Genomic DNA, 26,273 nt, shown 5'->3' with positions numbered 1-26,273 from the left:
GCAACTCCATGCATGTTTGAAAATTTCACGGTGGTCACAGCGCAGCATTACTGGACGGTATAGAGGAACTGATTATTGCTGGGCTCAATTAGCTCCTGGCGTGCGGTTGGGTAACTGTTGATGTCAGCAGTTCCACCGTATATAAACGCAATTCGCAATATACTTTCCTTTAAGCACTCACGTACGACCGCCGCAGATTTTTGCGTTTGTTTAAAAGTCCTAAGAAGCACTTGTCGGGCACAGAGCTGCTTGATGAACCAATTTTATGAAGAAAGTGTTTCGTGGAAGAAACGTCCGTGCGAATTTGGTGCAGACAATTACGGTAACGCCTATGTAAATTGCGCGGCATGCGAAAAGCCACACGCGGGGCCGATACGAAGTAGGGGTCTGAACTGACGCGGCGGATCGCACCACAGAGAGCGCTGCGTCCGCCAGAATTCAGTAGCCACAAGTCTGGCGCGATCATTACGGCAAAAAGGAATGGTTAGTAGCACGGAGGTGTCACCATGGGCCGCCTTCGCTGCGCCGTCAGCGAGATCGTTGTCTGCGAGGCCGCAGTGAACGGTTAACCGCTGCAGCATAGCACGGTGACGTAGCCCGCAGGTCTCGGTGTGTAGCCTGTTAAGTCGATGGAGAGCTGCTCCTGAAAGGGAGATGTATTTAACGATTGCAGCGCAGCGCGACCGTCAGTGAAGATAACCCAAGCTGTTGGGGGTTGTTACAGAAAAAATTGCTGGCGGTTTAGCATTGCTAAGCACGGAACAGTGTTCCAAAGCACAGTCTTTTGCAGGTGGACACCACCGCCACGTACCTGAAAGCGCGATTGAGGTGTCCACTGACCCAGGGCCAGTTATGCGCGTCTTCAACTTTTTCATCGTCAGTGCGAATTTATGTAATGTACGCTGGCGGTCTATGCTTCAGTGCCACGTTTCTGCAGCAATGTTATTGTCAATACCAACGCATATTGCCCTAGTGCCGTGTTCCTGCTACAGCGTCGTCCACGCCAGCGCATGCAGCGCACATCTCTCTGTCACTACCGCCGCATAGCTCAAAGCGAGAATATTTGTTTGGCATAAGTATTAGTGGATGAAGAAGACGATGTTCGCGCAAATACCTCATTGGGATTTTCTACTGAACCTTGGCCAATCCCCCTGCGTGGGTATGTTGTTGTTGTTGTTCCCCTCACAAAATGGCACGTACCCACGAGGGGGATTGGCCATAACCAGGCGGTGACTATTTAAATTGCAGATTGGATGTGGCAAACGTGGGGTGACCTAACAAAAATTGTGTAACTCTGTTTCCGTAGCAGAGGAGGTTGCAGGAGGTTAGGGCGGCCTAACAAACTGTAAATTAGGTGAGGGAGTCAGTTAAAAAAAGAGATCGAGAGAGAGAGAGAGAGTAGGAATTGAAAAAAGTAGTTACCCAAATACTAAAGCTTATGATGGTATGGGCAGTACGAAAGCCTATGAATGTAGACGTTTTGATTCTAGGAGATAATTTTGAACGGCAGAGCAAACATTCCCACTGGTATGGCCAAGCATAGAAGCGCCAAGGGACAGAACAACCGCAGAAGACAGACGCAAATTGAGATTCTGCATTGGGACCTCTAATAGTCGCCTCCGGATCGATGAGTAGCGACGACAAAAGAGAAGAAAGTGCTCTATTGTTTCCGGTGTTCAGGTGTACGAAGACATGGGAATGTGTATGTGCATTGCGGGATAGTATGCGTGTACGTAAAGCATTTGGTGGTTCAGCGACGTTGATTTCCATGCAATAAAGAAAAAAAGACTGCGGCAATAGCCTAGTGCTCTTGCGCAGCTGCCTGTGAAGCGATTGGATTGGAAAACATTTAATTCGTCAGAAAAGGCAGAATGCAGACGATCCGAAGTGTTCGCGCCGCCACGGGGTTCGAATCACAGTGGTGGATATTTTTTTATTTATTTGATTTATTTTCATTGATTACTTTCACTTGGCACAAAGCCACAAACATGCCAAGGTCTTGCTCGGGGTTGACAAATTGGAGTAGTGCTTTCGCACTGGTATAAGTAAAAGCTGCTCGCAGAGCAGTCACCTCGGTAGCAGCAGTCGAAGTGCGGTGATTGAGCGCGTGTTGATGGCAGCCAGCGGTCAACTTCTGATGAGACGGGTGTGACAGATCCATCAGCGCAGATGTGGCAGTGCTCTGTAGCACCCAGACATGTGCGCAAGGGCAAAGTATTTAAGTGCTGGTCGCGGGATGTTGGCTTCGCTCTTAATGCCAGGTATTGTCCTGATTTGCCATGCAGCAAAGTTCAAGGGCGGCGGAGAGGGACGTGAGAGCGCGCTGGTACTGCGGCGGGAGAAGATCGGAAGCTTCTTTCATGCAGTGCAGTAAAAGGAGTGTTGTTGTTGTTGTTAGCCTATCAAAAGATGGAGTAAAAGGAGTGATGGCGTGCCTCTGTTAAATCTTTCTCGTCGTCTTCGCTGCCAAGCGAGAGAAGTGGAAGACCGCTGGGCGTGTACGCCGGGGACACGCGCTGAGATGTTCTCGACTCCATCTTGGGTTCGGGTGCACGCATTAAAGCCGCTTTCTAACCGTGCAAGAGTTCAACCTTTGGGTGCCTGCTCGTGGCCCATCCTAAACACCCGCAGAGAGGAAGGCAAGAAGGAAGGTGTGCGGGGGGGGGGGGGGGGGGGGGGCTTTTCTTTTTTGTCTTCGCCACTGAGTGAACTCTTGAGGGACTGCTTCAGACCCTGCGAAAATTGCGGGCCCCTGCGGACGCACAAGCTTTGAGCCCAGAGCTCTTTAGTCATACCGGTTGCGAAGCTCCCCATCGGGACCGTGTATTGAAATTCACCGTTCTGGCTGGGAGAACATTCGGAGGTTAAAGGGATACCGATGACAGGCTGGTCTTCGTTGATAGATTATTGCGTTCAAACGACAAAATGCTACTTTCGCCAAAAGTGGAGCTTGCATGAGTGAGAAAAGGCGAGAGAAATAAACACAGATGTCGCCATCGCAACTGCGGTGCGGCGACAAAGTTTTTAGGGCGCGAAACGAAAGATTTGTTAAAACACCGCCTTTCACTTAAAAACGGTGATCGTATATAGGGTGTTTTTCACAGTATAGGCCACTAGCTTGAACCGAATGGCACAACAAATTTGAAATGAAATTTTCACAGTAATAAATTTTGCTGCTCGAAAAACATCAACAAAGCCAGAGAGAGCCACATAATTGATTTTTACTTACAGCAAAAGTTGTATGTAGTTTCCGCAATGCCTCTCTTACAGACTGTCATGCCAATTGCGGTGCTCAGGTGAACTTCTCAGCACTGCTCAAAATGGTAACCATAGAATGCGTCAGTACAATAACTCTATGGCGCAAAACATAGATATACTGGGGAATTCAAAGTTTCAGGACGCCACCGATAGCTGACAGTGCGACCGATAGGTGGCCTGACCGTCTGCTAGTCTCCGCACAGTGGCCACTGGGACTAGTCAGGTTTCGAAGCGGCGCTTCCCAACTGGTATGATCGTTGAGTTCTGATTCGTGCCGAGCACAAGATCGCGAACGGAAGCGCCGAGTCGGCGAACACCTAGGTTGTCGTGCAGCCGAAGCCGGGAGAAAGAATCCGAATGTCAGCGCTGGGTGGCCACGGATGCAGCCAAGAGGAGACGCCGTGTTCGGGACGCTGCATGTCAGAAGGCGGCCAGAGCTCGGCAGTCTGCGTTGGATGGAATAGAGGAAGAACCCGTTCGGACTACTGGCTTGAAATGAGCTGCGTGACAAGATCCCGTAGCGAGGCAAAACTGCATTTTGTTTTTATTTCGGGATCTTGCCATAGGATGGGGCTGTCAATATGCTATAGAAGGTAGTGGAGGCTATTTTCATTCAGAACCCAGAGCAGGTTCCGGCTCTCAGTGTTGCCGTCGGACACAGGGTGACGTCTAGTTTATGGTTTATGGGGGTTTTTAACGTCCCAAAGCAACTCAGGCTATGAGGGACGCCATAGTGGAGGGCTCCGGAAATTTCGACCACCTGGGGTTCTTTAACGTGCACTCACATCGCACAGTACACGGGCCTCTAGAATTTCGCCTCCATCGAAATTTGACCTCCGCGGCCGGGATCGAACCCGTGTATTTCGGGTCAGCAGCCTAGCGGCTTAACCACTCAGCCACCGCGGCGGCTTGCAGGGTGAGGTCTATCTCCCTAGTAGCCGTTAGTGCAACTTCCTGTAGTCGTCTTATTCTTGAAGCCTTGTTCCGGAACACGTCCACAGCAGGTGGCGAACATCCACGTCAGCCACCGGCGCGGAACATTTTGGGCATGTGTTAGGTACTGCATCTTCTTTTGAGCCCCATCGACATGCAACCGGCGGGCTACGGGCCGCCCCAGTCCCAGTTCATATAAGGGACACCTGCTTAAAATTCGTTAAATTGTGAGGAAGGGGGTAAGTGTCCGGGCACGGATGCTTCTCCTAAATGTTCGTATGAAGATTGGAAGAGCAGAGCCGGACATGCATCAAAAGAGAGGCTAGTGGGGGAGACATTCGTTGTTGGGGCTTCGTGTGAAAGGGCGTCCGCTCTCCTCTGGTCAACGTTTTCGAATCTTTGCCAAAGCTATCGCTAAAATTCGCATTAGACCTGTTTCACATGCAAGCGAGAACGGTCGCGATTTCTGCCGCCGCGGCGCAACAACTTGTTTCAAAGCACTGGGGCGGCTCGAGCGGCCAGAGCGACGAGGTCCAACTTGGCAATTTTTCGCCCCGACGTGCTGCTCGATCGCTCAATTGGCTCAGTCGCCTGCAGGTGAACCAGCGTTTACAGGTGGTAACCGTCCTGTGAACTTTTTCGTCTGCTAACATACACCCTAGAAAAAAGCTGCGTTGAATGTTTAGTTGTCATGCTACACTACGCGTAAACGAAAGATTTTTTGGAGGTGGGCGGAGCTCCTTTTTCTGCACTGTTAAGAAAAATGTGACAGGACGGTTACCACTGTGTAACGCAAGATTCACCGACAGCTGTTAAGGCATTTACGTTTCACGATATGTCGAGGCAGAGTCTATGAGAGCAATTTCACATCTGTATAGTTTCAGAGCTCTCGTTTAAGCTTTCCACTCGTAATAATTTCTCGACTAGGTCTCCTCTCCAGCCTGTCGGTCTAGGCGAGCAGCGCCATCGACGACCCTCTCTTCGGGCGGCGCATTTCCCAGCAGTCGCCTCAAATCGACCGTGCTATACATCCCTCCGCCCTCGCCATACCCTCCCTACTCCTTTCTACGCAACAATCCTCCGGATGATTGCGGTGGTAACCACCCTCCGGTTACACATTTGCCATACCCTCCTGCTTCCACGGTAACCCACCTCCTCCCAGGATGACTGCACTTCGGGTGGTTCCTAGCTGTCGCAGCCGCCCTCCGCTTGCCCCTTAGGCACTCGCCACACCCACCTCCTTCCACAGTAACCATCCTCCGGTTGGCGATTACTCCGCTCTCGCTACGTCCTCCTACTCCTTTCTCGCGAACCACCTTCTGGATAGTTTTCTTAGCAGCCACCCTCTGGTTACATCTTCCTGACTTCTCGCCGTATCCCCTCCTTCCATAGTAACCATCCTCCTAAACCCTCTTCCATTCGCGGTAACTACCCCCCGGATGGCTCCCGTGTCAACCACCCACCAGTTGCGCGCCTTGTTACTCTGTTGCCATGCTCTCCTTCCACGGTAACCAGCCTCTGGTTGAGGATTCCTCCGCTCTCGCCACACCTCCTGCTTCCAGGCCTACCATGGATCGATGATCCCGTGGTAGCCACCCTCCGGTTACGCATTCCTCCCCTACTGTCACCCCCCCCTCCTTCCACGGTAACCACCCTCCGAATGGTTCCCCATGGCACCGCACCCACCGGTTACGCACTGCGACATACTACTACTACGACGCGAAACGTATATTAATGAGCGCTGAACAGCTGTTGCTTCATGCTGCACTGACTACACTAGTATAGCCAGTGTAGCCAAAAAGAATATAGCCGTACTTCCTTACTTTCCTTGGACTCCTAAACCACGCCTTCAGGGAAGAGATGAGGGCGAAAAAGAGCCGCCCAATGCAAAGCGGGACTTTCCTTTCAAATGAGGCACTCTGTCACTTTTTATTCTTGGCACACTGGCTCGTTTGTGGTTCGAAATATTCCGCAAAAGGTATTCTAAGGTTAACTTGGGCAGGTTCAAGGAGTTCCTTGAAACATCCCGGACGAAAACTTGGGCGAAGACAAAAAAGATGCTTCCATATCCGGGCGGGCACGCGAGGGAACGTGACAGCGCCGCGTGCGTCAGCTGGCCCAGTTTCTCTGGCCTTCCAGCCCGTAAGTACGGTTCCTCCCTGGGCAGCGTTTTTTCAAACGCTTTTCCTTTAGCGATTGGGTACTAGGGGTGGAAACGTGCCACCTCCTCAGGACCAAGTCCGACAGGCTGGTCCGGCAGGCTGGTTCTTCCGCTGGCCCAATACGTCTTGGGCCTCTGTTGTGAATGGTGCGAGCGCAGTACCTCGGGCGCTCTTTCCGATGGTTGACGGGTCGTTCAAATGCTAGCGGGGCACAATATATCTCGCACAACTAAACGCCATTATGAGCCTCAGTATTCAAAGGTGCCTGAGGTGTGGTGTTTCGATTGAGAATTTTCGCTCTTAGGCCTTTAACTTCGGCAGACCTCAACTGCATTGCTTTCGATTACCTGCCAGTAGAGTCTAGTCGCGCAGCAGTTGGGTTGTCGGTGTACGGCGTGCCTTCGGTATGCTTACGCGTTTTAGCCGAATAGCCTTGCAGAGGGCAACGGATTCCATGTCCGAACTTTGAACGTGCTGCGACATTGTCGCAAGCGTCTCGTTTATCGGAATTAAAGGCGATGCCGTGGTCTACGGCAAAAATACCTTATGCCTTTGGCGCCTTTATGCAAAATTTTTTGAAGATTTCGTCACGGCACAGCAGCCTCCGCTGGTTGTCTCCGCTTAGCAGAAAGCCAGCACGCGCCCCACCGGAGCTCGTGGCCTGGCGCGGCCCATTGTGTTTCACGTACCAGGCATCTGATTCTTATGCAGTACTGTGGGAGCGCGTTAGCTTTCATCCTTTTTTAAATCAAAGCTTTACTGGCCTAGAGGCTCGGATTTTGCCGTGGGCTGCAGTTTGACTGCACGTCCTTGCTGCGACCCTGCCGTAGCAGCGGATCACGTGACTTCGCCGAGCCGTCTTCGCCGTCGCGGCGGGCGCTCCACAGCTGCTGCCTGACCACGTGATCTATCCGAGTATACGCGGCTTGGCGTCTGTAACGTTGAGTCTTTGCGCACACTGGATAGGCAGCGCGCCCACCCTGTCACCCTGGCAGCTAATGGTTGATCGCGAGAGCTTGCTCACCCAGTGAACGCTGCGGCTTATTGTTGCAGTGCCGCGTGTCTGCCACAACCTCCCCAGCCCTAATGCATGCAGCTTACATCTCACCCCCGCCATGCACCTCAAAGCGCGATTGAGGCGTCCACTGACCCAGGGAACAACTTATGCGCCCTTCCTTTCCTCAAAATCATCGGCGCCTAGAACGTTGTCAAAGCCAGCGCCAATGAACAAAATGAACGCCGACAGCTTTCGCTTTGTATATCCTGTGCTGAGCTAATCCACATTCATTTTTTTGTGTGTGCTCGTGAACGCACGGCGTCGTTCTACTTGTTGTGGTGCAGTACAACTTACAAGTGGATGTAATGAATTACTGTTGACTCCCTGGGTGAAATCATAACAAATGTAGAGAACAGGGGGCTTAGTTAGATATGCAACAGGAAAAGCGTGCTATAGGTTTCATAGGCTTCGCTTGGCGTTGCACACGTTCGTCGGGCTCATGGCTTCGTTGCTTGCACCTGACGCGGTGGTGCTGTGGTAACGGCGTACGACTTCCGAGCGCAACTTTGCTCGATCGAACACTGGCCGTAGTTCGATGGAGGCGAAATTCAAAGCCGCCCACCTGCTGTGCGATGTCAGCGCTCGTTAAAGGACCTCAAGTGGTCGAAATTAACGCGGAGTCCTCGACTATGACCGCCACCTTCTTCCACTGCCATCTGTTGCCACCGCCTTTGTTCCTTCCACCACTGCGCGGTTCAAGTGTCCATCGAGAGTATAAGATAGTTACTGTGACTTTTTTTTACTCATAAAACATTTGCACTTGAATTTTCGCTTTGCTTGTTGAAAGAATTTCACTAAAGAGTTCTGCTTAGGACGTGACGGCTGCGTCGGATATATATGTACCACCAGTGTCAAATGAAACGCGGACAGTTTAGATTGAAACGTGGACACAAGAACACAAAGATATTATGTTCTGCGTAAGATATACTGGCTTGGTTGACAGAAACTTCTTCGCAATTTTTCTTCAGCTAAAGCCTTCTCATTTCGTTGTTTCAATTTCCAACGTCCTGTTCGCATTTCATCTGACGCTGGCTGTACTTGCAGGTTGGAGAAGGTTGCCCGAGTCATCGTTTACTGATCCTTTGTCATAGGCCATCGCGACTTGTTTCGATAGTCATTCTGCTTTTCCTAAAGCTGCCGTACCTAATTCTGTTGCCCCTCCCAGTACTCACGTCCTCTCCTTGTACTGTATTTATATTTCAGCCTTTAGACAGCGTCCCATAAATCATTTTTGCGATATAGTTACAGACGGGAGGTAACCATGTTCATGTTGAAATCCCTTGGTCATTAAAAACTAATGCGCTTCCCCTCTCAGTTCTTCTATCGCCTGGGCCATCAAACGATGTAAGTAAACTGCGCGAGAGTGGGGAAACAGTGCGACGTCTTGATAACCGTACCCATCTTTCGCGATTCCTCGTGGCAGGTTTAAATGTCTCACGTTCAAATAGCCGCGACGTTGATTTATGTTTCAATGTTTTGAGCACTTCGCAAGTAATTTCGATGTCACATAGTTTGAAGGATACATCAAAGTACTAAAAGACACGTGGCCTGCACCTTAAAAGTTATTCTTTGCTTAATTTGTGTACACGTTGCGTGGCATATGAACCAAGGCACTGCCACGCGGATAATCTAGTCCAAAGAAAATGTTGCTTATTTCGCACGAAACGCGACCACAGAATGGAAAACGCCAGTACAGCAGCGAGAAGAGGTAATCGATGCGTTGTGGGTGTGAAAAATGAGATCCATGCACGGGGACAGAATGCCGAAAAAAAAACGCCGGACCATAATCAGCTCGGCATTATTTCCGGCTTTCCGCCGCAGCGCCTCACAGAAAGTCAACTTCACGCGACCGCATGTTCCCTTTAACAGTGTACCATACTGTACAATAGAATTGCTTCACTGTTGACCCAAAAGAGGTTTCGCCTCGGGGAGCTCGAATCGTCTGCAGCGATTATTGACAGGCACCTGATACCTAGCGTCCCTTGTGTCACGAATAGAGGGAGAGAGAGAATCTTATTGAGAAGGTTGGCTAGGATCGAAGCGGTTGTAGTGGAGGTGGGGATGGGCCAAGCGTGACTCACGATGAACTCGCACGCAAAGCTTCACTATGGTGAGCTGCACGGCTGTTTGAAAGCTGTCCGTGGTCAAATGCCGTCCTCGAATGACGCCACCGCCGCGGGGAGGAGTTTTCCGCGCATTGTCTTAAAGGGACTATGCAACGAATAAAAAGTCACTAGTAAATGTTTTCAATGCTTAGAAATGATGCTAAGCATTCACACCAAGTATGAGTCTTCAGAACTGAGCCGGCAATTTATTATGAACTTTTAAAAACCGTGTTTTTTAAAATTCGCTGGCCGATTGGTGTGCTCGTAGTGACCGATTTTGGAACTAAAGTCGTGAAAGAAATACGCCACACTACCCATGACGTCGCCAGGCCAATACACGCTCTCATTCGCTGGAGCCACGGCGTCACGGGCACATTTCCGGTAGCCGTGAAAATCGTCTGCTCGTGCCGCCACGCGACCCTCTCGGGCAAGCGCCAGCCAGGGCATTGCCTTCGCGCATATGGTTTCAATTTTCCTCTGCCGCCTCCTTCTGTCGAGAGTTCCGGAGCCACTCGCACGGCTCTTCGTGCGCACGCATAGGGCTCGATGCCCATCGCGGCCGTAAGAGCGAGCAGTCGCACCTCGAGGTCCGGGTTTATTACTGCTAATTACCACAGATGACAAGCAAAGAAACCCGACGCGCGCCGCAATCCAGGAAGGCGAAGAGACCGGAGAGATGCCGCCACGCCGCCGACGCTGCTGCTGGAAGGCTAGGAGCGACAACCGGAAGTTGCAAAATAAACGTCAGCAGATGACGTATTCATGGGCGGGGCCTAGTCCCAGACCTGTTTTATTTTTTTTTACTGGTGCTCCTCGTGTACAAGTTGAGAGGGGAGAGGAGCGTAATTTTTAATCGTCTCTATCTTGGTTATTTATGCTAGCTCAAAAATTCTTGCACTGGGGCGACGAGTGGCCGAATACCAATCTCTCGTCTGCTTTACGCAATCTCAATTTATTGCATAGTCCCTTTAAGCCCCTCCCTTTCCCACACGAGGTGACACACATTCAGGGTCACTACTTTACACTCGCAACACTGCACTAGCGGGGTTGACTACGGGCTGCCGGGCACTTTCCGTCGGCCGCGTCCCCACATCTACACTGTAAAAAAATAACACTTCTAAAGGAGTTTTCAGCTGTCTATCACTCGCACCCGGCACAGAAAGGAGTCTTGGTGCTTTCAAACACCTTTCACGAGGGGTGTTTCGCGAAGGAACCAGCCCAAAAATGAAAAGGTGACCTACACCCTTCAGGAGAAATGCATGCAATGCGTTCATAGTTTGTTCCCACTTTTATTGCTTTCCTTAAGTGTTCTTTAAATTTACCATTATAATGCCTACATAATGTAATATACCTGTATTACTGGAGCTCTTTATAGCAGTAGACAGGCTGTGCGCAAACAGAAAACATTGACTCGCAAATCACAATACTGTAGAAATGTGGAAAATTTTTATTGTCAGACCAAATACAGCCACAAACGAAGCACAAGAACCTTCGGCAATGAATTCCTTACTGGCATCCAAGGAAGGATTGCACCATGCCTGCTTTATTGGTGTTATGGTGCTGCAAAAATAAGATTCAATTGCAGTTACATCTACCTCCTAACTTTTTCAGCGGAAACAATCAAAAATTCATGCCTGTGCATCATATAAACCAGCTTGAGGAAGGCTTGGACTGCGACACTAACTCCCAGGAAGAGCTTGTACGCAAACATACGGTAGCTTATGCTGAACATCCATAATCTTGACAGTATGGCAGTTGTCGAGTGAACTTCCCTCGACGAACAGGTTCTCAGCCGCCTCAGGATTTCCTTCGCAGAACGGCATGCATGGTGCGAGTCTGCATTTTACACAAAAACAGTACAACATTTCATATCAGTTTAAATTGCTCTATGATCCTTATAAAATGCCAACATACTTATCATAAACGATGTGTGATATTATGCATGCTAACGCAACAGAGAGAATAAAATCTGCCCATATGGCGAGCAAGCGCCAGCTGTTATTCCCTGAACCATTCCAGGGAGGCGATTGTGGTTTCAGAGAAAATAGCTCTAAAGGGCAATACATTAAAAGCTCGTTAATTCGAACTTCACGGGACCGGGAAAAATGTTCTAATTACCGAACGGCCTCGAAAAACTGACAACAACCATTTGCATTACGGTACATGTACCGTATTTACTCGCGTAACGAACCAACTCGCATAATGTACCCACCCACCACCGATTTTAGCCTAAGAATTTGAAAAAAAAAAAAGCGTCATTCGTTAATGCTTCCCTCCGTTTCGCACCGTCACGGTCAACAACGCATTTCTTTGCAGTGTGCCAAGATGCTGCGTAGCGACCTTTTGACGTTAGCTCCATCACGAAGGGGGGGGGGGGGGGGGGGGGGGGGGGGGGGGGGAGGGGGGGGGGGGGGGGGGGGGGGGGGGGGACTTGTCAGAGTGCCAGCGCTTGTCCGGTTGCGCAAGCCTCGTTTTCACTATGTTCGCCTTATCGTGCCATGGGTGATTGTGGCGGGCACTGTCTACTGCCACTCAATCATTGGAAGGCGCGATAGCAGCAAGCGCCTTTTGCAGCGAACGACGCTAAAACCCAGCGTCATGATCGCGGCTGACCGCGTGGTTCCGTTGGCGACTGATGGGTGGAAGGATGGACGACACTCGCAAAGGAAAAAATGTTTTGCGCACGTAATTTGTAGCGCCCGTCCGAAGTCATAGCCTTTCATGGGCATTGGCTCGGGCGGCGCCGACAGTACTTATCCGTATTTCCGAATTAACGGGGCTCGAATTAACGAGTATTTACCGTATTTACTCGCGTAATGGACCCACTTATTTTTTTCCAGAAAAGTTGACATCAGTTTGGCGGGAGGGTTCATTACGCGGGAAAAAGAGTTTCCAACAAATTTTTTTGGAAGGGTCGAGATTTCATATATCTCCGCCCGTCCTTCCGTCATCAACAAACGCACGCGGTCAGATGCGTTCGTGCCGCTAGTGTTCAGCATCGTTCAGTTTGACAAGATCTGGCAATTTTGTGCTAGCCGGCGGCGAGACAACGCGAATGTGCTGAACACCGGCCCTGAAGGTCAGGCGCGCGCTTCTTACTGGGAGGTTAAAAATAGAGGATTATGACGAGTGTCTAATGGGAACAGTGCACAACGTCATGGCGCTCTGCCAAGTTCGCCGAGCGCCCCCCCCCCCCCCCCCTCCCCTCTGCAGGAGCACTCAAATATGAAAAAAAAAAATGATGTTATCGGCGGCGGCAGCAGCTTGGCGCGCCGCCAAGGTCCGCGCCGCGCGCGCTCGCCCCCCCCCCCCCCCCCCCCTTCCTTAGTTCCCCCCGCCCCTCTGGCTGGAGCTCTCCTCAAACCATAAACAAGTGGCGATGTCGGTGGCGGGCAGCATCTTGGCGCGCTGCCAAGGTCCGCAGCGCAGACCTTGGCAGCGAAAACTGAGGAGCTCGCTAGGCTGGAAAACAAAGTAAATTCTGGCCGACAAAAGTGGGGGGGGGGGGGGGGGGGGTTATTACGCGAGTAAATACGGTATTTCCGGGTTTCGGAGGCTGCCCCGAAAAGAGGGTTGGCAGCCGCCACCGCGTTCGCCAACCCCTACCCTACCACGCCGACGGCCGCCACGCCGGTGATGGCGCCATTTAGGTTTTACCCAATCTTCCACGGTTTTATCTGGTTCCATCTTCTGTCCCCGTTTATTTATTTATTTTTATTTAGTAAGACTGCAGGCCAATACTTTGGCCCAAGCAGGAGGGGCATATCACAAACAAGAAAACACAGAAAAGCGTATACAATGCAACATGAAATGAACATAATGCACTAAAAGAAGCACAGATGATAACGTCAACATCGCTAACTTGCACAAAAATGATTTTGCAATGCAGCCATGAAGTCGTCAGACCGAAATACACTAATGGGAAGTGAATTCCAATCGTTCACCGTTCGAGGGAAAAAAACTGTACTTGTAAGCGTTTGTTTTCGCGAAGATCGGTGCAAGCAAATACTCATGACTGTGTCGTGTTCTCCTCGTAGAAGGCCGACATACGGAAGCTGGTAGCGTCATATTATTTTTTCCAGAAAGAGTGTTATGTAGTAGTACAACACGATTAATTTTTCTGCGTATTTCGAGTCTCTGTATTCTATTTTGTAACATTATTGAGGACGGCGAATCCTTCCTGGCATATTTCCCATAAATAAATCTCACTGCTTTTCTCTGTACTCGCTCAAGTTCTTTTGTGTCTTTCATGGTATGCGGGTCCCAGAGTTCGGAAGCATATTCTAACTTTGATCTCACTATTGCATTGTAGGCTAACATTTTAGTCTTTACAGGCGCGTTTTTAAGCATTCTTTTTATGAACCACAATTTTTTTAGCGCAGCTGAGCAAGCATCCGAGATATGAGTTGACCATGTAAGCTTATTGTTGAGGGTAACGCCAAGGTATTTGTATTTGTCGACTTCGAGGACAGTTCTATTTCCAAGTTGGCACGGAAAAATGCTAGCAGATTTTTTTTCTTGTTATGCGTAAAAGAACAGTTTTTTCCGCATTGAGCTCCATTCCCCAATTGGAACACCAGTCAGTGATTTCAGCAAGGCATCTTTGCAACACATAATGATCATCATAGGACACAATTTCCTTGAAGATAACACAATCATCCGCGTATAACCGAATGGACACATTAACAGGAATAACATCAATCAAGTCATTAACATAATTAAAAATAACAATGGTCCTAGCACACTGCCCTGAGGGACTCCTGAGGTGACCTGACGAGCACTGGAAGTACAATTCCTAATATCAACAAACTGTTCTCTGTTTTTGAGATAAGCACATATTCACTGTATGATACCAAATGGGAGTCCAATTTTATCTAATTTATGTAATAGCTTTGCATGGGGAACTTTATGAAAAGCTTTGCTGAAGTCCAGAAAGAGCACATCTATTTGTCCAGATAAATCAAGTATGTGGGATAGCTCATGTACGGTTGTTACGAGTTGAGTTACAGTGGAGAGTCCTTTCCTGAAACCATGCTGAAAAGGTGATAGTATGCTATGATCTTTCAAAAACTTTTGTATAAAACCAGCGACAATATGTTCCAATAGCTTACAACACGAGCTAGTAATAGATATAGGACGGTAATTTGAAACAGTTTGGCGGTCTCCTTTCTTGTGTGCCGGCACAACACGTGCTTTACTCCAGACTGATGGTATTGCACCTAATTTTAAGGATAACTGAAAAAGATTAGAAATGAATTCAGATAATTGCTCAGAATATCGCCTCAAGAAAGCATTAGGAATGTTATCGGGCCCAGCTGACTTCTTAGTATTTATATTTAGAAGTAATGCCAGGAAACCTTCGCGACTGATTAAAATATTATCTACCGATGGGCTACTTGTACTGGAAAGTTCACACTGATCACATTCTGTAAGCACACTTTGAAAATATACATTGAAGTATTCAGCAATGCAGTGCGCATCCTCTATTTCAATTCCGTTGATGTTAATGCTTTGTATCTGTTGTTTTCTATGGCTTAGATGCAGCCAGAACTTTTTAGGATCGCTAGAAATAAATTCTTCAAGATTCAAGCTGTAGAACTCATCTCTAGCCGAATTTACCTTTCGTAGTAAGTCTTGTTTCAGCTGCGTAATCTGCGGGGTTGTCGCTTTGTTCCTCTTTCTCAGCCTCTAAGTAAGCGGAGGCGCTTTTTTTTTTTTGGCCACGCGCTGTGTTCCAAGCCGCCCAGACGGGGTGGCGCGTAGTTCCAATTGTCGGTAGCGGAACCCACTCGCTTTCGAATTAACGGGCTTTTTTATACACAGATCTGTATGGAGCTTGCCCGGACCGAGTAGAGTATTCGAATTATCCGAAAATTCGAATTATAGAGGTTCCAATTCACGAGCTTTCATTGTATAAAAACAATGATCTAGAAAGCTACTTGTTAGGAAATGGAGCGAGGTGGTCAGGCGATGCAATTCCGCATGAATTGCTACAAACTAGTGCAAACCACTGGCCTTGCTGGAGTGAACTGACTATAAAAGGCCCAGAACACCACAACAACAGACCAAAATATAGCACACTTCATAATGCTTTACAATCATACCAACAACAAGTTAGGTGTAACATTCTCTGTGACAGAAAGTATAGTACCTGTGTCAAAGTCAGAGATGCAACCCCTTCCATGACAGTGGTCAGCTTTAATGCAACACAAAGCATGCATTAATTATTATACCAAATATGTGACATCTTGAAAGGCAGGCAACAGTGCCAAGTTAATATATCTTCCGTGCCTGCAGCCACTAAACTCAAAAGCCATTAAGAAAAATTTGCACGAGGTCACTAAACTACTTCGTAGAAAGCCGCCGGTCCAGTTGGTGCATGATTCTTGGCAAAACCGTGCAGGGAAACAGGACACCGACAAGATGACACATATACAGCGCTACTAACAACTGAGGAATTTATTGCTTTGCTCACAATGAATACCAGAAGCATCATTCAAAATACCGAGAACGAAGGTCATGGGATCATAATTTTGTGACATCTTTCGTGATTATTTACCCAGATATAATCACGGATTATATCTGTGGCTGGATTATACATCCAGTCAATTTCTTTTTTCATTAACTTTAGGGATGATGTGCCTATACGCAGGTTGAGGATTTCGTATATATGATCTACACATCATATATCTCGCGCATGAGCTATCGATTATATTTCCTCAGAATTTTACGTGAAACGCATGGAATGCATTCACTGTACAACACGTGTCTTGCTTGCTTGCTGCCATATCCTGTCTTGTGTTGGCGAAATGCTTCATTAGACGAATGTTCACACGCCGGCCTTTTTTACCAACATATGATGCTCTACACGACAAAGGGATTTTGTAAACCAAGTCACTGTCGCATGCTGTGAATTTGTCTCTTTGCTTCGTCTTACACAGGGTGGTCTTTGAAGCACCTTTGCTGGTGCGTTGCATACTACGTTCAGAGCAGCCGGCCCAATTACTTTCTTTAGCGCATGGCTGACACCGTGCACATATGGCATGACAGCTAACTTCCATTCTCCTTTCTGAAGCCTCGTTGGGGTAGAGCGGCAAATTTATTTCACTACCTTGAAGCCAAGGTTGCAGATGAGGTCATCTGGGAAACTAGCTTCACGTAACCACGCAAGTTGGGCCTCGACACTTTCCTGCTGACGGTCAATACACAATCTGTTTAGGGCATTTTTCAGCTCGTCTGTAGCCACAGCACGGAAGATGACACAAGCACATATGGGCCTCTCCGATGTACAGTCATAGATCGAGAAGCAAACTGCACCTCTACTGGCATTTCTGTTGTCAGCTCAAAGTTGGCAAGAACTGCGGAGGTCTTAAACATGTCAACAATGTCCTTGTGTTTCCCTTGGTTAGCTTGTGGATTACTATGAAGTTGTACACAAATCGGAAGGTCATTATCATATTCATGCCACGAAAAGCTGCTATTAGTTGGTGACCTTGACAGGCAGGTCAGCAGAAAGTCACAGATAATTGGTGCAATGCAGGAACTGGTGCATACTCTTTGTCACTGAATGTACAGATCATCACTGAACTTTACATAGGTAGAACGCAAATAGATGGTTAACAAATCCAGGAATCCATCCGCATTGATTTTGGAATCCTACTGCTCACATGGAATCAATGCCTTCTCTTACCATCTCAAACAAGGTAGTATATGGCAGCCTGTAATGTAAGCCATTGATTACAATGAAGTAGACACTTCTTCTGGACAGCTGTTCGAGAGGAATGTAGACATTTCTGGCTTCTTTGCCAGGAAAAGGTCTTCCACGGTGAGCAATCCTTGCATATACCACACTAAGGGTTGCTGCCACAATCCTTCAATCCTTGTTCAGAGACAACTACACCAAAAGACAAGTTATCCAGTTGTGTGTTTCTGCCATAAAGAAGGCATAGGCCCTCACCCTTCTTGACAACAGGCCATAGTTTGGTCAAGTTGTTGGTTTCACACAAGGTTTTGGGCTTCGTTCTTCAGTGTTAGCACTTGACCTTGGGCCGGATCCACGAAACAGTTCGCTTTGGAACATGTTCGCTTTCTCTCTCGCCACCTCGCTCCATTGGCCGTGTGTCGTCACCGCTGGCGGTGACATCACTTCACGGAGGTGGGACCATGGATTTTGCTTACGTCATGAGACATGTCAATCAAGTGAAAGTGAACGCGTTCGGTCGCTATGTGTGGAACTCTGAAAGTGGCGTTCGCTTCGGCGCGAGAAGAAACATGCCGGTACCTCCTGTCGCCCCACTGTCGTTAGCGGTGCTCAGTGAATGCTATCGGCGGCATTGGCGGTCGAGCGTGCATGACAATCCTTTCGACATGCGTGACGATGCCTTCCGAAAGCATTTCAGGCTGTTGAAGGGACTTGTCCGCCGGCTATGCGAAGAGTAAAACCCCCACCTTGGACCAACCAAATAAAGTGCACTCACAACAGAGTGCAAAATACTCTGCGCGTTACTTTTCTTCGCTACCGGGGGCTTCCAGGCGACAGTCGGTAGCGAGGCAACTATACGGCTCCCGCCAGTCTGTGAGCTGGACGATTTTGGCCGTCGCTCAGGCAATTGTGCGTGTCGGCACGAGAGGTTATTAATGCCCCGAAGTTAGCATATAGCCCCTTAAATATACAAGCAACCGAGATGGGACTTCCCGACATAGATGGTTGGCTGTTGCCTGCCCCCTTGTCCTCCCGCAGTGTTCGTCTCACCCTTCTCCCCCGATGCCTATGCCAAATTGATGTCACGGCAAAGCGAACGCGTTCCAAAGCGAACTCTTTCGTGGATTCGGCCCCTTCTTTTGCAGCTTGTAGAATTTCTTCGCAATGGCTTCATTTGTTTTCGCAGAGAGTAGCTGAAATTAGTATGCAACAGCCCGGCAAAGGTGCTTCAAAGACAGCCCCATGTAAGACGAAGTACAGAGACAAATTCACGACCTGCAACAGTGGCTTAGTGTACAAGATACCTCTGTCATAAGGAGAGCCATATATTGGGAAAAAATGTCGGTGTGTCAACATACATCTAATGGAACATGACGGCAGCACAGGCAGGACATGGCAGCAAGACACTTGACGGACTATGAGTGCATTCCACAATTTCAAGAATGTAAAATACTGAGGATATACAACTGATTGCTCATGTGCGAGATATACTAGATGTACATCATATATAAGAATTGTTCAACCTGAGTAAGCCCATCGTCAGCAATGTTAAGGAAAAAAAAAATTGACTATCTGGATAAATAAACACAACAGATGTGACAAAACTACGATTCCATGACTTTGCTCCTCTGCATTTTATATGATGCTTCCTGTTATTTTGTGCAAAGCAATAAATTCCTCAGCTGTTAGTCAACGTTGTATCTGTGTCATGCCTGTGTCCAGTTACCCAGCGTGCTGTTTTGCGAAGACTAAAATACTGTCACACATTCTTAAGAGATGAAATCTAGATCTGGAAAATGACCACAACGGGTTCCATGCAGATGCTTCATTTCTGCACCCACACATACACATAAACATGTACATTTGGAGATCACAAATGCTAGCTGTGGCATCACAATGTTCACAACAAAGAAGTCAGGCAAATTTTTTACTCAACGAGTTCTGGCTCCTTTGTTTAAGGCATATATGCACCATGTAGTGAACAAAAGTACAAACAAGATAAATAGGATAAATCATTTTGCAAACATCGCTGCTGTAAAATGGTGTTAACAAATGGCCACATTCATCCTTAGGACAGACCTGCATTTCATCTGCCGTTACATATGAAACATGAAAATACCAAGCAGCCAGATGAATAAAAGTTTCTCGAAAATTTAACAGAGGTACCTACAGTGATACCACTCCACTGGTAGAGTTGAGTATATTGCTAAGGAGCAGCAGTATTTATATGGTGCGAATGCCTGCACCAAAAATTAGATGCAAAGCAATACAAGTTTGCACACACGAGGCAAAATAAACGGCATGATATGGAACCATTACAATTTTGCCAGCAGAAAAAATTGCATTCTACCTACACTCCAATATTAATCGAGCTACAAAATATCATAAAGGCTCCTTCAAACCAGCACACAGTTGGCATTTAAATGTCATTGGGTCATTCCACGACAACTGATCCAGACTTAGTACTCAACCATCTTTGATTTCTTTAAAAAAATAATGCCTTATTGGATTAGTACTATGACAAACATTAGCCAGCTTCTTTTTGGCAGAATAAATTTTTTTGTGTCGTGGCCACCATCTCACATTTCGAAGTGGTAGCCAAACCTAGCCTTGCAAAATATTTGCAAAAAAAAACATTCTTACGCACGACTATGAAACTTTTTATATAAATAGAAAGTATTGCCCTTCCATATGCAGTAAAGTGAACTTATTTTGTTTTACACAAAACATGGACGAAGGTACAAAATATGAACATTTGAAATTGTTGATCAAATTTTATGTTCTCACAGCGCAGTTACTCCAACTATTTTACCAAGCTGTCCAGAAGGTAAAGAAGGCGACAAATATGTTTCACAGAGCAAGAAGCATATGGCATGTTAGCAAAAGAATTCTAAAGATGAGAAAATTTGCTTTTTGAGACATTCAGCAGTCTATTCCATCATGAGGTGATCTTAATTAAATTATGACAGATAGGAAGTTGCACAATGCCATTTGCTTTTGGTTTTAGGCGGGTTTAATGTCCCAAAGCGACTCAGGCTATGAGAAACGCCATAGTGAAGGGCTCCGGAAATTTCGACCACCTAACGTGCACTGACATCGCACAGTACACAGGCCTCTAGAATTTCGCCTCCATCGAAATTCGACTGCCGCGGCCGGGATCGAACCTCCGTATTTCGGGCCAGCAGCCGAGCGGCGTAACCACTCAGCCACCGCGGCGGCTGATCACAATGCCATTTAATGGCATTTATTTCTAGAAGCTTATCGGAGCATTTCGGTTTAGGTGAGAAAACAATTTTGCAAGTTGAGTCCCTGCAATGAACATCTGACATTTCTCCGTGCCTTCTCCTCACTGAAACACATTTTGCAGCCGGCTGCAAATATACACAAAACCAGCACTCCACTGCTCGAATACAATGGTGTGCTGGGCTTCAATGCCGACAGGTTCGGCAATACAGAAACCTGCTGAAGGGTACATTTACAAAAAGTAAAAATGAAGCGGCCGTATGGCGCAGCTGCCATTGCTCCTCGACACAAACAGTACTGAGCCGGGAAGCACATTTTGCGGTTTGACCAATGAGAGGTAAAAACCTCTACTACCATGAAAATGATTTTAGGTTTTCAGTGGAATGGATTTTTTCACCACGTCACGTGCGAAGAGTGCTCGTTACTGCACTGGAGGAACTGTGAGGCCCTTGGCAGCAACAGGAAGTATTCACAGGCCATACAAAGATCAAATACTGCTCTATGAGCTGTTTACATGGGTGAACAAAACTATCAAGTGTGTTGTAGCCCTCTGGGTGCTTCAACAAATGATTGAAGAAAATGAAGCTGAACTCAGTAGGTGGCTTATAAGGGCACTACCATTAAGAGGAATACGCAAGTTTCAGCATATCGAGCCTTTATCTCTCTCTTAATGGTGCATGCTGGACTTACATCATGCTCGAGTTGAAAGTGACAAAAAGTGAATGAACTGAACTGAACCTGATCTTCATTTACCAGAAAGGCTGGTGGGTCACCCGGGCTAAAAGCTGTAATCAAACAGCTTGACGAGGCCAGGCAACCCTTACAAGGCAGCATAGACGAGACTACTAAGTAATAATAATACCAATAATAATGATGAAAAAAAAAGGTTAACATGAAATATTCAGCTTTACAAAAAAGATAAGAAACACTTAAGGTAGGTCGGCAGAAAATGTGTACACAAAGACTGCATTTTTTGTTAGATTGACACGAATCGCATGAATAATGAGAAGACATCTTCTTGAGCAATTGGAGGGAAACTGTGAAAGAATAACTAAGAACACTGTAGCAAAAAAAAAAACTGCATAACAAATTGGAAAAAAGCTGCACCAGTTGAACAGGTGTCAAACATTTGATGCGTTGATATTTGTTTAATACGGACGGAAGATTATGGCGTAAAGACTGGAGCTTGTAATTGGTGCGGAAAAAGGGTATGAGCCGTGTGTCTTTACTGCGTGTGTTTAGGATGTTAGTGTGATGCTGCAATGGACCAGTAATTGCTAATAATACCGAAAGCTGACAGGTGAAAAGTAATGCGAGCATAAGAGTCTATTCATACATGCAGTTTACATGAAGAATTTTGTACTTCTGGAAAAAATGTAGGGTGGAAGATAGATAATCTAGACAAAATATATGACAAACAGCCCTTTCTTGTAGCACGAGAATTTTGTTTAGGTTCTGTTTAGTTGTTGTTAGCCACACCAAGCTGCAGTAATTAATTTGTGAGGCAAACAAAGCATAATATATTTGAAGTTTTATTTTTACCAGAAGAATATCGCGTGTACGTGATATTGCCCCAGTTGCAGAGGAAAGCTTCTTACATAATTTCTCAACATGTAAATCCCATGTTAAATATGAGGAGAATGTAACGCCAAGAATCTTGTGGTGCTCAACCACTTCAATATCCTGTCCATCAAATTTAATTGGTTGATCTAAAATGAATACTTTATTTCGAGCCCAGAAAAGCTTGACCTTGGTTTTTTTATGATTGATTTTAAGCTGATTTGATTGTGACCAATGACCAATTTTTTCAAGCAAATGAATACACCTGATCACTAAATTATTTGCATCAGTACCTGAAAGGAGAATATTGCAATCATCAGCATATATAACGAAATTAACTGTCGTCTCGACACAAACTATGTCATTAATGAACAGATTAAATAAAAGAGGACCTAACACGCTCCCTTGCGGGATGCCATTTAATATTTTTATTTTTTATTTTTTTTATTATCAATACCTCAAATGCCCCAGAAATGGGGTATTACATGAGGGATGGGCTGAGTGTGTCACTAATGGGAGATTGGATGGCAGCCTTGAAGTGCAGTGGATCGGAGTGGTGCACGGAGTCGAATGGCAGGCCGTTCCAGTCTCGAGCAGTTTGCACGAAGAATGAGCGAAGATGAGCTGTAGTCTGTGCTGGGGGAGGGTAGACTGTTTTGGGATGGTTGGTGCGGCTTGATAAGCGATGAGCTGGCAGGATAGCTGAAACATCAAGTTGGCTGTGATAAAATTTATGAAAGAGGCAGAGCCGAAAGATGAAACGTCTGGACTCGAGATTAGTAAGATTAGCCTCAGATTTAAGTGCAGTGACGCTGGTGTGATACGAGTAGTCCGAAAAAATAAATCTAGCTGCGCGATTCTGAACTGATTCGAGGGTGTTTGAAAGGTTAGATTGATGAGGGTCCCAGACTGAGCATGCGTACTCCAACTTCGGCCGGACAAATGTGAGGTATGTTAACGTTTTAATAGAAGCAGAAGCGAGTCGCAAGTTCCTACGGAGGAAGCCAAGAGTGCGATTGGCTTCGTTTGTTATGTTTGTTATGTGCGCTGACCAATTAAGTGTGTTAGAAAATGTGATGCCGAGATATTTATACGATTGAACAGATGCTATTTCAGATGCACTAATTTCGTACTTGAAGGGTTGATAGTTTTGACGCCGATGGAAAGAAAGCAATGACGTTTTGTTAGTGTTTAAGGACATTAACCAAGTGTTGCACCAGGCTTCAACACGTTTAAGGTCGTCTTGAAGTAAGCGAGAGTCCGAGGTGTTATGGATGGGGCGGTAGATTACACAGTCTGCAAATAGGCGGATATGAGAAGTGATATTATTAGGCAGGTCGTTAATATAGATTAGAAAAAGCAAAGGCCCAAGCACAGTGCCTTGGGGGACACCGGAAAGGATCGGGGAGCAAGATGACGAAAGTTTATTAGCATACACAAATTGTTTCCGGTTAGTGAGAAAATTGCGTATCCAATCTAATACAAGGGGGTTAATGTGTAAGCTTGAAAGTTTAAGTAGAAGTCTTTGATGGGGAACCTTGTCGAATGCCTTTTAAAAATCCAAAAAGAGAGCGTCCACCGGAATGTTTAAATCGAGATTAGAGCTTATGTCGTTAATGTCGTGATGGGGATGACATTCGATTGTTAATACAAATGCATTGTGATCTGTTTTCCAAATATGACTTAAATAGCTGAAGAGGTTTACCACGAACGCCATTTATTAAGAGTTTTCAGTTAGCGGATGCCAGCGGACCTTTCAAAACCAAAATATGAGGAGCATCCGCCTCCTGGAGCACTGTGCAGCAAGCAATGCTGGGGAACGCAGGGACACAAATTGCAAATTTATTTTCTCGCTTAAAAAAATTGTTCCAATTAAACTTTTAGAGGTAAATACCACTGCCATTAGAAAACAAATGAGGACCACATCACCTTGCAACAGATGGCTGTATATGCCTCAAAAATAGAAATTTTTGCTCACATGGCTTACATTTTCTTTCATCTCTGAATGAATGAATGAATGAAAAACTTATTGAATTCTTTTGGTCAGTTCCGGAGAGTCTCCTTGCAGCTGCGTCTTAGCGCTGGCCGCAGCCGCCGCCGCCGTCGGGGGCTCCTTAGCAAGGGTGGTCCCTCATTCCAGGGCTCCACTGGTCCTGGCCACCTCGCACGCGTGCTGCACCAATGCCCTTTGGGCGGTGAGCTCGCTGCTGGTGAGCAGGCCCTCCCATTGCTCCGCACTCGGGTTAGTCTGTTTGTGGAAGGTGTAATTGTGTTTACACTCCCATGTGATGTGGTAAAGTGTCGGGACGTCCCCGCACCAGGGGCAGCTGTCGCTGTACTGGGTGGGGAACATTTGGCTTAGGACGTGTAAGTTAAAGAAGGTGCCAGTCTGCAGCCTCCTCCAGCTGACCGCTTCTTGCTGTGTGAGGAGTTTGTGGGGCGGGGGATACTTGAACCTGCAGCCTCTGTAGTGATTTAGGATGTCTGCGTACGTCGGGTCCACCATCGAGGGTGGACCAATGTTTCATCTCTGGAACATTTTTATCAGCTTCTTTGCCTTTTGTTGTTGTTGTGTTGGGTTTTACGGCACAACTGATGCCATCATGCACCAAGCACAAGGTATTGGAAATTTTTTTGTTGAATATTAGAGATATTTAAAAAATCATCCACATATTTGGCACTTATTTGTTTAATGCAGGGTTTCAAAAAACTACGTTCAACAACACACAAATTGGTTTGCAATAACCCTGTGCTGACTACGAACTAGCTAGGATTTAGAAATAAATGAGGGCATGGTTAGGCTATGTACCCTGTTTCATGACGCCGCTTGATGAAGAAAAGAAAGTGGCCCAAAAGAGAACCTAACATACAACATAAAAAGAAGCTTGCTGAAAAACATAAACTCACCTTTGCTTCCATACTGCTCATGAATACTGCTCCCAGTGGCAACAAGGTGAAAGCTGTGGGCTCCCTTGTGGATGTTTCCCCTGCAGACATCCATTTAATACCATCATGATTACAGACCGCCAAAATTTATTAATTAGGTCACTCTGGCCAAACAATGAACTTTTAAGAACGTGAAAAAGCAAGCTAAATATACCTAGCTTGAACAGCATAGGATTCATTAATCTGGATGCCGTTCTAAAAACAACTGAAAACCAAAATAGATGGCAGCGTCAACCAATTTCAAACCGGCCCGATGCACAAAACGACCGGCAGTCAGCGCCTGTGCAGCAGACAAAATTAAAAATTTATCTCGGATGTCACGCTTACGCAATGCATTTTGCGCAGAGATACGGTACAGTCCCTACGCACAGCTGCAAAAATTACCACGCACGAATAAACTGTAGAGCAAGGAATTTGACGAAATAGCGGTAAACGGCTGTAAATTTGACAGAACACGCATAGTAGAGCTCTTAAGCAACATGTGGCAGTACTCTGCAACAATCGTTTCGTCAAAACAAAAAGCGCTGTGTGCTCAATGATTCTCGGCGAACTCTGTTCAGCGCTGCTTCTCTTCCTACGATACAAGGAAAGAGCGGCCTGTCGCACTGCATATCTTGGTACTTCGGTACTTAGAAACGGCAGGCCCTGAGACCGCTCTTCTATAACGCTCGTCTTTTTCACTAACGCCGACTTCAGGACAACGATTGCTACGTTGCAAATACATCCTGGAGCATGAACACGAGCCCGTGCTTTCTGACTTCGAATCTTTAAAATGTGAGCGAGCGCCGCCCTTTCTGCCAATCTAGAGCAAGGAAACGTATTCGGCAGAGCGGCTGCTTCTGTCCTGATCCGTCATATACGGTACTCGGACAGCAGTGAGCGAACCTACGCACTTTTCCAGACATATATGCACACTAAAAACACTTCAGTTCACTACGGTACCTCGAAAAACGCGGTCAAAAACACGTTCTCGTGAACAGCTGATAAGCGCACAACACGACACCACGACGAGCAGGCTGGAAAAAAAAAAATGTCAACAAAGGATTGACGGTACCGGTGGCCGCCTGGCGGCAGAAATTCAGTTCCGCTTTCAGTTTCCACTTACAATGTGTGCGGGGGCTGGAATGCATTTGCAGCATCGGAGCAGCATACGCAGCGATTTTTTTTTATGTAACAGCTGCCACTTATGGAAGATAAGAAGCGATTAAACATGCTATATTTCTTCGGTGTGAAAAGTTACCATGAATTGGCCGCCATTCCATTTTTTTTTTTTCACTCCAGCAGGTGGGTTCATTTGGATGGTGGAA

The 26,273-nt window shown here is 46.8% G+C and overlaps 1 long non-coding RNA gene across 1 annotated transcript; it reads right to left on the bottom strand.

Annotated features, from left to right (window-relative positions):
- Positions 1 to 10,960: 10,960 nt before the first annotated feature.
- LOC144095454 (uncharacterized) lies at positions 10,961 to 25,993 on the bottom strand. Its single transcript, XR_013306732.1, has 3 exons — positions 25,909 to 25,993; positions 24,928 to 25,007; positions 10,961 to 11,351 (listed from the first exon to the last, which is right to left on the bottom strand). It is a non-coding gene; the product is annotated as an uncharacterized LOC144095454 (long non-coding RNA).
- Positions 25,994 to 26,273: the final 280 nt, after the last annotated feature.

The sequence above is a fragment of the Amblyomma americanum genome, chromosome 1, assembly GCF_052857255.1.
Source record: "Amblyomma americanum isolate KBUSLIRL-KWMA chromosome 1, ASM5285725v1, whole genome shotgun sequence".
Classification (NCBI taxonomy): Eukaryota; Metazoa; Arthropoda; class Arachnida; order Ixodida; family Ixodidae; genus Amblyomma; species Amblyomma americanum.
The sequence above is the reverse complement of the archived record's forward strand: the minus strand, read 5'-3'. Positions and strand labels throughout refer to the sequence as shown.